This window comes from Bos indicus, chromosome 20, assembly GCF_029378745.1.
Source record: "Bos indicus isolate NIAB-ARS_2022 breed Sahiwal x Tharparkar chromosome 20, NIAB-ARS_B.indTharparkar_mat_pri_1.0, whole genome shotgun sequence".
Lineage (NCBI taxonomy): Eukaryota > Metazoa > Chordata > Mammalia > Artiodactyla > Bovidae > Bos > Bos indicus.
Window position 1 is genome coordinate 31590761 of NC_091779.1, and position 17057 is coordinate 31607817.

Below are 17057 nucleotides of genomic sequence, written 5' to 3' on the forward strand. Positions count from 1 at the left end.
CGACAGAGGATGAGATGGCTGGATGGCATCACTGACTCGATGGACGTGAGTTTGGGTGAACTCCGGGAGTTGGTGATGGACAGGGAGGCCTGGAGTGCTGTGATTCATGGGGTCGCAAAGAGTCGGACACGACTGAGCGACTGAACTGAACTGAACAGAGTGGTAATTCATAAAATCTATTCTTAACCACTCTAGAGATCACTGGATCTGAAAATGTAAAGTAAAGACATGAGATTTAAAAACACATTTCACTGCCTAAAATGAAACTTTATTCTCCAACATCATTAAAACCTCAGAGTCATTCAGAATTTGAAACTGCAGTCTGACTGCTGTCTCCAGATCATATCCTGGAAGATGAGTGTTTCTGACCAATTTGTAACAGAAACAGTGCAGAACATTGTTTGTTTGCTTAGATAGTATTCATCCTGTACCCCATTCCCAACTGCCACCCTCAAAATAAGTTCATTCATGCCTCCCCAGGTGGACTTACCTTCCACCTTTGCACTGTTAAGTCAGTGGCTGCAGCTGCAACAGGAGGGCCTGATTGGTTAATGGAAAACAGCAATGGCTTTCCCTACTTCTTACCTTGCCCTCCCATTGGGTGGGATGTAAGCTGGGATAGTATGTAGTCTACTTTGCTGCTTAAAGTGTGGTCAGCAGAAGGAGCTCCACAGGCATCACCTGGCAGATTTACCCCAGATTTGTTAGTGCCAGTTCCCACACTGCTACTGCTACTGCTGCTAAGTCGCCTCAGTCATGTCTGACTCTGTGCGACCCCATAGACGGCAGCCCACCAGGCTCCCCCATCCCTGGGATTCTCCAGGCAAGAACACTGGAGTGGGTTGCCATTTCCTTCTCCAATGCATGAAAGTGAAAAGTGAAAGTGAAGTCGCTCAGTCATGTCAGACTCTAGCAATCCCATGGACTGCAGCCTGCCAGGCTCCTCCGTCCATGGGATTTTCCAGGCAAGAGTACTGGAGTGGGTTGCCATTCCCACACAGTGAAGCCAAATAAACAGAAATGTCGGAGACTGGAGCAGAGAAGGGTTTCTTGCAGGGCCATGCAAGCAGAAGGGTGGTTCATGCCCTAAAATACACTGAGCTCCCCAAAAGGTTTAGGCAAAGCCTAAAAGGTCTCTTTTAAAGGCCAGGTGAGGGGAGGGGGGTGGGTGGAGGCAGTGTCTAGGGTCAGCTTGTGCACAGCCCTCTGACTGGTTGATGGTGAGATAGGCGGTTTCACAGGGGTTAACCTATCAGTCCTTAGGCTCCAGGAGGCCTGGGGGGGTGTGCTTCAGAGTATCAAGTAGTTAACATTTTCCTTTTGATGGAGGTCTTGTGGGAGTTCACATCTGCAAAACAACTCAGGACATTTGCATAAAATACTATTATCTGGAAACTTAAAAGAGGAGCTAAAGTAGAGGATGTGGGGGAAGGCCGGTCCTCCGGACCCCCCTACACCACGAAGGCCCCATGGGGTCTGTTACAGGTTGACCGAATTAGTTTTTAAAGTTTTAAAGGTACCCACAGGTGATTTGTGTTCACTCTGGAGCTAAGAAGCACTCAGATTGTGTGCTGGGAGTTGGAAACAAGTTCCTTGTAAGAGGTCCCAGGGATGCAGAGGCCAGACGCAGTCATCCAGTTCTCAGGTGACAGCTGGGAGAAGCATGGTGCATTGCCCTCAGTCCAGGACCGTGGCTACGGAGAGCGGTCATGTTGCCCGATTCCCAGCCAGCTGAAGTCAGAGTTAGCTCCTGAGAAGGAGACTGAGGCTTGAACTACCACAATGTCTGTTTCCTCTTTCCCTGGTTCTAAACCTGAGGACAGTTACATTTTTGTTATTGAGAGTTACCGTGGGATGGGCTAGTCCATGATATAAACAAATTAAAATCATTTGATTCTTGTCAGACAGATTGACTTAGAGGGTGGATTGAGAGGCAGATGGCAGGATCTTTATAAATGAATTTTTAAAATTCTTTTAAAAGAGGAAAGCATGAGTAGATCTTGAATTTCTGTCAAATGATTTTTCTCTTTATCGGTTGAGATTTTTTTATTTTATTCTTTTAGAGCATGGAGTTATACTGGACAATTTGACACTAACATACACCCAATTTGTTCTTGATATTATATATATATTAAAATATTTTGATATTTTAAAATATTTGCATTATTTTTCATAAATGAGATTGGCTGGTGGCTTCCCCCCCACCCCCAACAATATCCTTTTCAGTTTTTATGTTAAATTTATTCTGGTTTTACGAAACGACTTGGGGAGTATTCCCTTTCTCCAGGTTTTTGGAAGCTTGTGCAAGCGTAGACTTACTTGTTCTTTTAAAAAGCTGGCCTCCCAGAGGGCTAATGCTGAAGGCAATCAGTCCTGGTAAACAACAAGGCTTGGACCCCAGTCCCCAGCTGGTGCTAGGGTGGGGATTGATGCATTCGAAACTATGAATGTCAACATGGCTAATTCTGAAATATCATGAAACATCAAGAACTATGGTCTTATAATACACTTTGTGACTGAAACAGAATTCTTGCACAGTGAATTCAGCTTTTCTCAATAAAAAATGTTTTTTAGTAAGAATCGGTTATAACGTTACTGATATTAGAAAACTCAAATCTATCACAATGTAGAAAGTGGCATATGTGGAAATTTTAGGCAAATTCAGTATTTATTGTTTTCCTGAATACTTTGTTTTTACCATAAAATCATAATACTAAAAAGCAATGATTTTAAAAACCAAGCCTTATAAACCTCTCCCCAGTTCTCTTCACTTTATCCTAGGTGCCAAGACACACACAATTCTCTTCACTTTATCCCAGATGCCAAATATTTTCATCTTTTATGTGTCATGATATGAAAACATTAAGAAGTGCTGTTTGAAGTTGTAGCACCACTTAGTTATAAGCTATAACTGTCACATATTTTCCAAAACTGTTCATGTAATCTTAACTAATCTGACTTAGGAAAAAAATGGATGTTTGATATTTTAAAAGCCTCATTCATTGTGTTTTTATGAAAACACTGAATCTCTGCAAGGAGGAATGCATACTTGTATTCCAATAATGCTTTCTGTGATAACTGCTATTACCAAGGTGATAAACTATAAAATCTCTTTAGACTATAGAAGCATTTAAAAAATACTGAAGTTCATGATTTTAAGAGGCTTTCACTGTTGGATAGAAGCCCTTGAAGGCAACAGTTAACATACTACCCCTCTTGTGGCTCCATGTGCTGAGATATCCAGCCCTATAAGAATAGCTTGAAATAATTGACAGTTTTGAAACATTTTCCCCTGAATTCAGAAAAAGTCAGAAGGTAAATGAGAATCCTAATTGGGACACAGTTTTATCAGAACACTTCCTCTTTCTCATCTTTTTGTCCTGGCTCTCATTTCTTCCCTCTTTATCGACAATTTTGAAACATTTTCCCCTGAATTCAGAAAAAGTCAGAAGGTATATGAGAGTCCTAATTGGGACACAGTTTCATCAAAACACTTCCTCTTTCTCATCTTCTGTCCTCTCATATTTCCCTCTTTTAGTGTTTCTTCCAGGGCTTTCCAGGTGGCTCACTGGTAAAGAATTTGCCTGCTGATTCAGGAGACCTGGGTTCAATTCCTGGGTCAGGAAGATTCCCTGGAGGAGGAAATAGCAACCCACTCCAATATTCTTGCCTCGAAAATCTAATGGACAGAGGAGCGTGGTGGGCTACAGTCCATGGGGTCGCAAAGAGTCGGATATGACTGAGCACACACACACTCACAAACACAGCCTATCTTCCACCCACCCTTTGCCAAGAGACTCCTTTTCTCAGTGAGATTTTCTTAACCACTGAAAAATGGTCAACAACATAAGCAAATTTTGATAGGCTCAATTTCAAAAGGAAATTCCCACCACAGCATAGATGCTGTTTCCTCATAGCGAAGAGTACCAGGCATGGGGTTAGAAGGACACTGGGAATGGGATCAGGCAAATCTGAGTGAACCTCACTACTCCAAGGATAAGGATCTCGAGGTCTTGGCTTCCTCTCCTTTGGGACTGTAAATGGAGGGACTACATTTGGGCACAGATTTTTAATGTCATGAGTCAGGAAGAAATACATAGTTGAGTCTTGGGGCAGTGACAAAGTGGTATAACTGTCCGTCTGGGAGGCTGGCTTCCTGTTGTCCTTAAGCTCTTAATAACTCTGTTCTTATGCCATCAAGGTTGGAGACAGACTGGGAGCCAAGGCCCCAGGGCCTGGCCTGTGGCCTCTCATTCTTAGGCTGCTTTTTCATTTTGTTGATAGTTTCCCTTACTTTGCAAAAGCTTTTTAGTTTAATATAGTTCCATTTGTTTAATTTTGCTTTTTTTCCCCTTGACAGAGGAGACTGATCCACAACACATTGCTAAGACTGATGTCAAAGAATACATTGCTAATAGGCTGGAGGGAGGATTCCATATGGTGCTTGCCAGCACCGGTGGAGCTCCCCAGAATGGTTGTGGCCAGCATCTCTAGCCCCAGGGAAGTCCCAGAGGCAGGAGGCAACTTCAGGATCAGCAAATGGGTCTGACCCAGGCATCTTGCAAATTACCGCCTCTCCCCGAGGACTTGGAGCATGTGAGATTTTGTGCGGGCCCTTTAAGAGCAGAATCTGTTTCTTTAGCCCTCCAGTTTTCCTGCTGGGGGACTTCTTAGTGCAGAAGCCCTGGCTGGGGAGCCCAGTGTGGAGCTTGGACCCCTCACTCCTTGGGGAGGACCTCTATGATTGTAATTATCCTCCCACTTGTGGGTTGCTGGCCCCGGCTTGTGGGTCCTGACATACCTTGTCTCCACCCCTTCTATCCATCTTATTGTGGTTCCTTCTAAATGCCTTTCATTGTGGAAACTTTTTTCTATTAGCCTTCAGGTTGTGCTCACAGATAGTAGCTCTGTGAGTAGTTACAATTTTAGTGCATCCATGGGAGGAGGTGAGTTCAGGTCTTCCTACTCCATCTTGGCTACCTCCCCCTCCTATGCCCTAAGCTTCTATTTGCTGCCACCCTGTAGGGTCTAAACTGTCTTCTTGGATTCCCTTTATTTTCTAAATGTCTAAAAAATGTCTTTGATTATTTAATCCTCAGTACATCATGATAAAATATGAGCCACTATAGATTTCCTGAGCATTCAGCTTGGTCTTTCTGGTCTTTAAGTCAATCTCATGGGGTCCTGGTATTGTCTAGCTCCCCAATTAGACTGACTGTGTAAGGAGGATGGGACCCAGGCCTCACTCACTTTTTGGGTGTCCAGGATAAAGCAGGCACTGTATGTCCATTAACCTTTATGTCTGTTAATTGAATTTTACTATGTTTAATGGACAGAATTAGTCCATTAGAAAAAAAGGCATGATCAATCTATATGCTCAGTGGAGGAAAACTGTAATCTGTTTCCATCAGTGTTTCTGAAAAGAGGATTAGAAACTAACTATGAATATAAGAATTATGGGCTTCCCTGATGGCTCAGATGGTAAAGAATCTGCCTGCAATGCAGGAGACCCAGGTTCAATCCGTGGGTTGGGAAGATCCCTTGGAGAAGGGAATGGCCACCTAATCCAGTGTTCTTGTCTAGAGAGTTCCACAGACAGAGGAACCTGGTGGACTACAGTCCATGTGGCCACAAAGTCAAACACAACTGAGTGACTAACATACACACATACAAGAATCATAAAATAATTTCACAGTATATTTGATTTCAAAAGTCAAAATTATCCTTTCACAGCAAGAGCACACTAAAACTCAGCTACTCTTTTTTGCAGGGGCATACATTCTTCACTAAGGGCTTCCCTGGTGGTTCAGCAGTAAAGACTCTGCCTGCAATACAGGAGACACAGGCTCAATCCCTAGATTGGGAAGATCCCCTGGAGAAGGGAATGGCAACCCACTCCAGTATTCTTGCCTGGAAAATTCCATGGATATGGGAGCCTGGCGGGCTACAGTCCAAGGGGTTGCAAAAGAGTCAGACACGACTTAGCACTAAACAATAATATTCTTCACTAATGGTAAGTTTCTATCTTAAGAAATAACAATAGATACTCACTGAGCACTTTCCTTGTAGTCACCGTTTCGGAAAGCACTTTACCTAGTCACTCTCTGAGGTAGGTACAGACAGTCTGACTTACGCTGGTCTAACACAATTTTTCGACTTTATGATGGTACAAAAATGACACACATCCGTTAGAAACCACACTTTGTATTTTGATCTTTTCCTGGGCTAGTGATATGCCGTATGACACTCTCATGATGGTGGGCAGTGGCGGCCACAGCTCCAAGTCATGGAATCACCAGGGTGAACAACTGATACTCTTACAAGCATCCAGTACACACACAACCATTCTGGTTTTCATTTTCAGTACAGCATTCACTAAACTGCACCAGTTGTTCAACACATTATTATAAACTGGGCTTTGTGTTAGGCGATTTTATTCAACTGTAGGTCTATGTAACTGTTGACAAGTACAAATTAGCACTTGCCAGCTACCTCTACAAGGATTAAATCACTTGCCATCTACCTCTACAAGGATTAAATCACTTGCCATCTACCTCTACAAGGATTAAATCATGAGCTGCTGCAGCTGCTGACCGTCAACACCCTCTGAAAGGAGCTTGGGGGAGAGCAGAAACGAGGCACTCCGTACCGAGGTAGTGGGGAACTGGCAGAATAGGTTTTCAGATGGATATTTTCTGGAGCCAATTTTATCAGCCCAATTCTTGTATCTCCTCATATCTAGAAAAGCACTAACATTCTTCATGGTGAGGAATTCTCCTCGTGACTAACAGAAAGCTTCTGCAAAAAAAAAAAAAAAAAAAAAAATGTGCTTGATTGAATGGACTACCCCTTCACCAAAATTACATATACACTGACCTTCCCCCTACTTCTTTGGAGCAGTTTCTCTGAGCTATCTGAAATACTATCTCCTGAGTCATGGTACTCATTTTGCCCCAGGTAAAACTTCACTTACAACTCTTACACTGTGCTTATTTATTTATTTATTTTTTAAGTCTACAGTGTTCTTGAGCACATTTAAGGTAGGCTGGGCTAGGCTATGATATTTGGTAGGTGAGATATATTAAATGCATTAAAAAAATTTCTTGTTAGCTGTGCTGGGTTGCTGGGAGCTGGCATATTGCATACTGAGTGCATATTGCATATTGAGTGCAGCACTTTCCACAGCATCATCTTTCAGGATCTGGAATAGCTCAACTGGAATTCTATCACTGCCGGGAGCCAGCGTGAGGAGCTCCACCCATGACAAAGGTCATGAGGAAGGAGGCTCAGCATACGCAAAGGCGGGATCGAGCCTCAGGAGTCCCCCTGGAAATTCTCGAGCATCTCTGCCTACTTTCTGCTTTGTGCTTTCACCTACACCTCTGACTTTATGGGGGGCTGTCCCCCACTACCTCTCTCTGAAAAAAGAGTTAGCTTACAGCTCCAGTTAATAATTCCTGGGTGTGACTGTTTCAACCTACAAACTCCTTTGGAAGTCCTCTAGCCTGCCTGAATAGGTTTTTCCGGCCACATGTGATTGCTCAGAGCCTCCCAACTGTGAGAGGCATGAGATGTTCTAAACTGTCTAAATACAGATTCCTTTGAGCAGTTAAAAGATTGATTAGGAATTGTATTGGTGAAGGGATTTTCACTTGTTGGGCCAATGTTTGCTGCTAAGTTTCCATATCCCTTACCTGCTGTGTCCCTGGCAGTGTACTGATTAATATAATTGGTGTAAGTAGTAGCTTTAATGTTTGTAACCTGGGACCCTTGAGTTAATTCTTTTTCTTGTTGTAGCCCACCACACCTTTGCTCTGTAGGAATGCAACTTTATCTAATGCTTTTGGAGGGTGGCTCCTGACCAATCACCTTTAGAGAAAAATAAGTTTTCTGAAGAAAGGGTCTTAAAATGTTAACAGGCCTCCGGGCCAGAAGATGATGCAAATCACCTAAGCTTTTGCATATGATAAGTTTGCAGGAAGAAAGCCTGGCTTGCTGCATGACTCTACCCCTTCCCCCATTATCCTCTATGCATAACTTAAGGTATAAAAACTACTTTGGAAAATAAAGTGCGGGCCTTGTTCACCGAAATTTGGTCTCCTCATGTCGTTCTTTCTCTCACCTTCTGGCTGAATTATTCAGCCTCTTTTCTCCACTAAATTTCCTCACTGAGCTATCCTTATTTCAGCCTCTTTTCTTCACTGAATTTTCCTACTGAGCTATCCTCATCCTATTACTCTTTATATCTTTGATAAAATATTTAAATAAATAGGTCGCCGACGCCGTCCCCGCTTCAAATACCCTGGATCAGCCGGGGCTGGTCCCCAGCACTGGGTTTTCATCGCTGTGTGGACTTTTCTCTACTTAAGGTGAGCAGGGGCTACTCTCTAGTTGCGGTGCCAGGGCTTTTTGTGGTGCTGCTTTCTCTTGTTGCAGGAGGACGGGCTATAGGCATGCAGTCTTCAGTAATTGTGGCACACAGGCTTAGTTGCTCTGAGGCATGTGGGATCTTCCTGGACCAGGAATTACACCCATGTCCCCTGCATCGCAAAGTGGATTCTTAACGACTGGACCACCAGGGAGGCCCTTAAATGCATTTTTGACTTACAATATTTTCAACTTACCATGGGTTTATCAGGATGTGACCCCATCGTCAGTCCAGGAAGATCTGTGTTCTTATTGCCCTTGCTTTACAGGTAAAAAACTCTAAGGTTTTAGAGATGATATTGACACAATTTAGTAAGTGTTGGGACTCATGTTTGTACCCAGATAGTTTGAATCCCAGAACTCAGGATCTTGTAATTTTGCTCAGTTGCACTTAAAACAAATCTGTTTCCTTTTATAAAGGGATGTTCAAAAGTAGAAAATTAAAATAGGTAGATAAGTAGAGAGAGAGAGAGGGATTAGTGTTTTTCCATCTGCCCGTCTTACCTCTCCTCACTGCCTGAACCAAATACCAGGTTGCTCCTTCTTCCCAGCATAAGGCTGCTTGGAAGACCTGAATTCCATTCCTGCCCCAGAACTAACTAAGACTGTTAGCTGAACTTTCTGTAAAAAATCAGACAATTTCTGCCTGGAAGAGATGCCAAAAGAAGTAGACACCATAAACATTCTAGAGCAGACTTACCAAGGTGGTAAAAGTTGTGAATAACTGCCCCTAAATGCCCTTTCTTCACCAGGCCCTCTACTGAAGTTTTCCCAACTCTGTTCCAATCCATACTACAGTCTACTCAACTTTGAAAAATACACGTAGGATGGCCCAATTTCCCCCTATCTGTCCTTTTTGGATTTCTTACACCCTAAGAGGCCTGGAACAAACTTCATTTTATCTCTTAGCCCAGACACACTTCTTTAGACCTGGAGATGAAACTAGGTCACAGCCACACTTTTCCTACAGAAAGCAGGCTTGAAATTCTGCAGTGGAGGAAGCAGAGCTTCAGGCATCCTCAGCCTTCTTCCAGGAATGTTTTAGGCAGTAGGCATTATCTTAGGACCCCAAGTTGGGTGATCCCTTTTAGCCAGAGCCCTGAATTCACCTTGAACTTACTCCACTGTTTTTGTGGGCTGTTTTGGTGGGGTGTTGGAGAAGGAAATGGCAACTTCAGTATTCTTGCCTGGAGAATCCTGTGGACAGAGGAGCCTGGTGGGCTGTTGTCCGTGGGGTTGCACAGAGTCTGACATGACTGAAGCGACTTAGCAGCAGCAGCTTGGTGGTGTGTTGGCATTGATCTTAGGTGACATTGATTTAAAAATGCCAGAATTGATGGAACTGAGGAGAGAAATTATGCCATTCCATCATGGAATCATTCTTACTATTAATATTGCAATCAATAGTTGCAATTCCTGGGGTTGCTTTCATAGGAAAAATCAAAAGTAGAAAACTAAAAATCAAAATGTTGGTTACACAGTTCAAGGCTTGTCCCCATTATATCTTTATATAACTGGATGCTGCTGCTGCTGCTGCTAAGTCGCTTCAGTCGTGTCTGACTCTTAGCAACCCCATGGACTGCAGCCTACCAGGCTCCTCCGTCCATGAGATTTTCCATGCAAGAGTACTGGAGTGGGGTGCATAACTGGATAATATTCACTTAAAAATGATCAATCTTTTAGTTATTATTTTCTTCTAGATCAATTTGCCTAATGAAAGACAAATCCCTAGATAATAAATCTTTTAAATAGGTTTCTGGAAGCCAATTTACCATGTTTACATGTTTCTTTTAATCCTAGTTTACTGAACAGTTTTCACTGATTATTCTTGTCAAGATTTTAAAGAATGTTGGATTTCTCTGTCTCAACTTTTTTGCTGCTGCCTATAAATCTGAAAAAAAATTCTTAGAAAAATATCAAAACTGACCCTTTGAGTGCTAATGATACAACATATAGAGAATGAGCTTAATTTTGTAAGTATGTATGTATTACATGCATTTCCACAAATAAGCATACATATAAGCCAAATATATGAAAATGTCAATGAATAGTGGTGTTAGTACCTGTTGAAATTATGGGTCATTTACTTTCATTTTCCACTTTTTTCAAAGTGAGTGCATTTTTTTTTTTGTAATACTGAAAAGGGTTACCACAGGAATTAATATGTATTAAACATAACAAGTAACTTTTGGAAATAGACCTGAAAGTTTAAACTCTGCCCCTCACCAGCTGTAGGACTGGGTAAATTAAAGTGATCTAACCTCTCCAACCGAGCTGGTTTTCTCACTTCATACAAGTGGACAGTAAATTTCTTCTTTGTGAGGACTGAATGATGCCACATGTAGGAACTCAGTTTGGTTCAGTTCAGTCAGTCGCTCTGTGGTGTCCGACTCTTTGCGACTCCATGGACTGCAGCACACCAGACCCCCCTGTCCATCACCAACTCCTGGAGTTCACCCAAACTCATGTCCATTGAGTCAGTGATGCCATCCAACCATCTCATCCTCTGTTGTTCCCTTCTCCTACCACCTTCAATCCTTCCTAGCATCAGGGTCTTTTCATATGAGTCAGCCCTTCGCATCTGGTGGCCAAAGTATTGGAGTTTCAGCTTCAACATCAGTCCTTCCAATGAACACCCAGGACTGATTTCCTTTAGGATGGAGTGGTTGGATCTCCTTGCAGTCCAAGGGACTCTCAAGAGTCTTCTCCAACACCACAGTTCAAAAGCATCAATTCTTCGGCGCTCAGCTTTCTTTGTAGTCCAACTCGCATACCCATACACGACTACTGGAAAAACCATAGCCTTGACTAGACGGACCTTTGTTGGCAAAGTAATGTCTCTGCTTTTTAATACGCTCTCTATGTTGGTCATAACTTTCCTTCCAAGTAGTAAGCGTCTTTTAATTCCATGCAACTCAGGCACATTCAATAAGGATTGTTTTTTTCGTCAGCGAACCGAGCTCTGAGTCCAACCCTTCATCTAAGGCTGTGTTGCTATATCCCCGCCTCCCGCGGGCGCTGCAGAAGGGCGAGCCTGGGGTCCGGGCTGGTTCGTGGCGGCTGCAGCTGCCGGGACTGAACCTCTGCCTCGTTTCGCCTCCGCATCTCGGTTGTTGGGGTGACGCCTTTCCCCGCCGGCCTCGGAAGGATGACCTGTAGTCTCTCCCCCAGGCTCCACAACTTCTCGGTGGGTACAGCGGGGAGGCCGGGATCCGCAGCTGGTAACTGAGAACTGGATGGCACCCTCCACTTTCCCGGGGTGGCGGGAAAGGCGCGCGGGTGCTGGGGCTCGCAGGGCTGGGGTTGGGGGCGCAGGGTGGGCAGCCTGGAATCGGAGGAGAAAGCTCCGGGTGGTTGGTGAGGGAGCGGGGGAGGGGGAGCGACGCTAAGAGGTCTATAAGGGTAGGAAAATTTCGCCCTCTCAGAGGGCTCTAGCCAAGAGCAGCTGGGTCTCGAGGCGGGGGCTGCGGGGCGGGGTGCGGCGGGGTGGGCCACGCTCAGGACTAGGGGCGCGCGGGCGGCGGAGCGGTCTTGGTCTTAGCCCCCCGGATTCCCGCGCACTCAGCGGCCCGGCGCAGCGTCTTCCGCTGGTTTCTTAAGCTCTTCGTCCGCCCCCATTCCCTCGGTTTCCGTTTACGGCCCACTCGGATGCCTGGAGCCGCTGATCTCTCGTCTAGGGGCTCACGGAAGCATCAGCAGCGCCGAAGGAATAGCGGGAGGGTTTCTGTCGCCTGGGGCCTCTGGGGGCGCTGCGCTGGCTCAGGGTGCTGGGGGGACGGTGCTGTGGGGCGGCGGGGTTCCGAGCTATTTCCCAAAGTCGCCGGGGATTTGCGGCCACCAGGGGCCACCTAGTGGACAGCGAGCGTCGGAGCACCGGTGGCCGGGGGAAGCCGGAGTGCAGAGGCTTCATAAAAACGCGCAGCGCCTTGTGGGGGCAGTTTTCGGTAGAAAGTAAGCTCTGCATGAGCTTGGGATAGTCACCTTTTTCCTTGTCCACCGTCTGCTTTATGCTCTTCCAATGAGCGTATTCCTTTCTCGGATCGCCCTCCTTGGCGTTTTCCATCCTCCGTCGAAAAGGATGCCGCGGGAAAGGAACATTTGGATAATTTAACATTCATAAGTTGGCGTCTGGGGAAGGTTCACCTTTAAGCTAGTGAGACTTGAGCTTTCAAGTAAAATTCGCAAAATTAAGATTCCTCCCCCCAACCCCCGTCTTTCTTAAAGACGCCTCTCACCCCGCATAAGCTTCCTATTCCACAAAACCTTGATGCACCTTTGGCTGGAGTCACTAGAGGTAAGAGTGTATAGGAGAATTTCAAAAGATGCGGCTGTTAACAGAAGTGAGAGAGAACTAGAGAACGGGCGAGGGAGAGAACTAGAACTTCCCCTCACGGGGAAGGGAGTGGCTTTAGACTAAAACCCAAAGTTGAGAAGCCCGTTTGTCGCCTGCTTTCCTTTCTCATCCCTGCTTCTGGTCCTTTATCGTGCTTGCAGTTAACAATATTGTTTTTTTTTTAATTTTTTAACTTTTTATTTTGTATTGGAGTAGAGTTCCAGAAAAACATCTATTCCTGCTTTATTGACTATACCAAAGCCTTTGACTGTGTGGATCACAATAAACTGTGGGAAATTCTGAAAGAGATGGGAATACCAGACCACCTGATCTGCCTCTTGAGAAACCTATATGCAGGTCAGGAAGCAACAGTTAGAACTGGACATGGAACAACAGACTGGTTCCAAATAGGAAAAGGAGTACGTCAAGGCTGTATATTATCACCCTGCTTTTTTAGCTTATATGCAGAGTACATCATGAGAAACACTGGACTGGAAGAAGCACAAGCTGGAATCAAGATTTCCAGGAGAAATATCAATAACCTCAGATACGCAAATGACACCACCCTTATGGCAGAAAGTGAAGAGGAACTAAAAAGCCTCTTGATGAAAGTGAAAGAGGAGAGTGAAAAAGTTGGCTTAAAGCTCATGATCTTAGAAAACTAGGATCATGGCATCTGGTGCCATCACTTCCTGGGAAATAGATGGGGAAACAGTGGAAACAGTGTCAGACTTTATTTTTTGGGGGCTCCAAAATCACTGCAGATGGTGACAGTGGCCATGAAATTAAAAGATGCTTACTCCTTGGAAGGAAAGTTATGACCAACCTAGATAGCATATTAAAAAGCAGAGATATTACTTTGCCAACAGAGGTCCGTCTAGTCAAGGCTATGGTTTTTCCTGTGGTCATGTATGGATGTGAGAGTTGGACTGTGAAGAAGGCTGAGTGCTGAAGTATTGATGCTTTTGAACTGTAGTGTTGGAGAAGACTCTTGAGGGTCCCTTGGACTGCAAGGAATCCAACCAGTCCATTCTGAAGGAGATCAGCCCTGGGATTTCTTTGGAAGAATAACGCTAAAGCTGAAACTCCAGTACTTTGGCCACCTCATGTGAAGAGTTGACTCATTGGAAAAGACTCTAATGCTGGGAAGGATTGCGGGCAGGAGGAGAAGGGGATGACAGAGGATGAGATGGCTGGATGGCATCACTGACTCGATGGACGTGGGTCTGGGTGAACTCCGGGAGTTGGTGATGGACAGGGAGGCCTGGCGTGCTGCGATTCATGGGGTCGCAAAGAGTCGGACACGACTGAGCGACTGAACTGAACTGACAGCTTATTAACAATGTTGTGATAGTTTCAGGTGTACAGCAAAAGGACTCAGCCATACAGCAATAATATGTTCACACTGGAAATTTTGCTAAGTGAGATCTTACTTTAAGTGTCTTTGTCTCGTGCCAAAAAATAAGGGGGTGAAGGGAAACTTTTGGAGGTGATGTATTTGTGGCACAGACTGTGGTTTTACCAATGCATGCTGCTGTTGCTGCTTAGTCACTTCAGTCGGGTCCGACTCAGTGCGAGTCCATGGACGGTAGTCCCCCCAGGCTTCTCTGTCCATGAAATTCTCCAGGCAAGAATACTGGAGTGGGTAGCCATTCTTTTCTCCAGGGAGTCTTTCTGACCCAGGGATGGAGCCCCCATCTCCTGTATTGCAGACAGATTCTTTACCCTTGGAATCCTGAGGGAAGCCCTGTATGTCAATCATACCTCAATTAAATGTTTCATAGCTCTTTTCGTGCCTAGCGCAGCCATGGCTCAGGGTCCCAAGAAGCACCTGAAACCCGTAGCAGCTCCAAAACATTGGATGCTGGATAAACTGACTGGTGTGTTTGCCCCTCGTCCATCTACCGGCCCCCACAAGCTAAGGGAATGTCTCCCCCTAATCATTTTCCTAAGGAATAGACTTAAGTATGCCCTAACTGGAGATGAAGTAAAGAAGATGTGCATGCAGCGTTTCATTAAGATCGATGGCAAAGTCCGCACAGATATAACCTACCCTGCTGGTTTTATGGATGTCATTAGCATTGATAAGACTAGAGAGAATTTTCGTTTGATCTATGACACCAAGGGTCGCTTTGCTGTTCATCGTATTACACCTGAGGAGGCCAAGTATAAATTGTGCAAAGTAAGAAAGATATTTGTGGGGACAAAAGGAATCCCTCATCTGGTAACCCATGATGCTCGTATCATCCGTTACCCTGATCCCCTCATCAAGGTGAATGATATCATTCAGATTGACTTGGAGACTAGCAAGATTACTGATTTCATCAAATTTGACACTGGTAACCTGTGCATGGTGACTGGAGGTGCTAACCTGGTGTGATTACAAACCGGGAGAGGCATCCAGGTTCTTTTGATGTAGTTCATGTGAAAGATGCGAACGGCAACAGCTTTGCCACACGGCTCTCAAACATTTTCATTATTGGCAAAGGCAACAAACCATGGATCTCTCTTCCCTGTGGAAAGGGTATTTGCCTTACCATTGCTGAGGAGAGAGATAAGAGATTGGCAGCCAAACAGAGCAGTGGATAAAATGATCTCTATGTGATGTGGTTGAAAAAGTCTTTGTAATTAAAGATAATACTGAGTGATTAATAGCAAAAAAAAAAAAGTTTCATAAAAGTTACACTCACTGGTCTAAAAACTCTTTCCATATCAATAGTTTAAAATATAATTCTGTTGACAGAAATGAAGTTTCAGAGACCATATTAAAAAACCTTATTTAGAATTCTTGACTCAGGCAGTATCTTTCGGTAGGAGGGCGGTAGGGACTGTTTTCTCCACAAGTACTAGTATAGCTGCCTTAATCCATATTAGTGAGTCATGAGCTGTGACGCCACGTTTGGTAGACAGAATAATGGCTTCGAAAGATGCCCACGTCCCGATCTGCAGAGCCTGTGACTATGTTACCTTACATGGCAAAAAGGGACTTTATAGATATGATTATCTTAAAGATCTTCAGGATGAAAGATCACCCTGGGTTATATCGGTAGGCCCAATGTAATCACAATTTGATGCTTGCTGCTGGCCATGAACTGAGGAGTGCAGGTGACTTCCAGAAACTAGAAAAAACAGAATCTCCTCTGGAGCCTTCGGGAAAAACGCAGCCCTGTTGACACCTTGACTTAAGACTTCTGACCTCTAGCACTGTAAGATGATAAATTCATGTTGTTTTAAGCCGTGAAGTTTGTGGTATTTTTTTCACAGAAGCAACTGGAAACTAATTTGCCCGAGTCTCTTCTTGAAGTCCTCTTTTCTCACAGTTGTGTATCAATCATATCCTTGGCTTTTTTAAATCTCAGTAACTTCAGTGCTTTCATACTCTCACTTTTAACAGCCCCTCCTCTGACCATCTCCTTCTGTTTTTCTAACTCATTTTCTCAATTACTATATCTGGATTCCTACAGTTTTGACCCCACAAGAGCCCTTAATTTTTAAATTTTACACCTTTTCATTTTTCTGTCTCATGTCTTCTCTTTACCTAACTTAAATTTCTTGTTTAATTATTATTTAAAAAATTTATTTTTGGCTCTGCTGGGTCTTCATGGCTTTAAGTGGGCTTTCTCTAGTTGAGGCAACCCTAACCGTAACCCTAACCCTAACCCTGATTTTCTTGGCGGGGGTTACCCTTTATTGTGGTGTATCAGGATGGCTTCTCTTGCTGCAGAGCACAGGCTCTAAGGCTTGCAGGTTTCAGTTGTTGCAGCTCGAAGGCTCTGTAGTTGGTGTGCTCAGGCTTAGTTGCTCCAAGGCATGTGGAATCTTCCAGGACCAGGGAGTGAACCCATGTCCCTTGCATTTACAGATGCATTCTTGTCCATTGTGCCACCAGAGAAGTCCTGTGTTTAATGATCATATCTGCACTCTTGCATGAGGCTTCCACATCTTTGCCCCTTTACCATCGTGTTATACTTGGTGAAACCACAACCCCCTGTAAGTTCATCTCTGTAATGCACACACTTGCCAGCCAGAAAAGCCTAAAGAAAAATATAACACCATGCTCACTGACCTGCTTTTAAATTCATAATTACCAACTCTAAGTCCTTATCAGACTTAAATTGAAGAAACTAGGGAAAACCACTAGACCATTCAGGTATGACCTAAATCAAATTCCTTATGATTATACAGTGGAAGTGAGAAATAGATTTAAGGGACTAGATCTGATATATAGAGTGCCTGATGAACTATGGACGGAAGTTCATGACACTGTACAGGAGACAGGGATCAAGACTATCCCCAT

At 44.2% G+C, this 17057-nt stretch overlaps 1 pseudogene; it reads left to right on the forward strand.

The window, feature by feature from the left end:
• The first annotated feature begins 14547 nt into the window (after window positions 1-14547).
• LOC109574698 (small ribosomal subunit protein eS4, X isoform-like) lies at window positions 14548-15381 on the forward strand (annotated as a pseudogene).
• Window positions 15382-17057: the final 1676 nt, after the last annotated feature.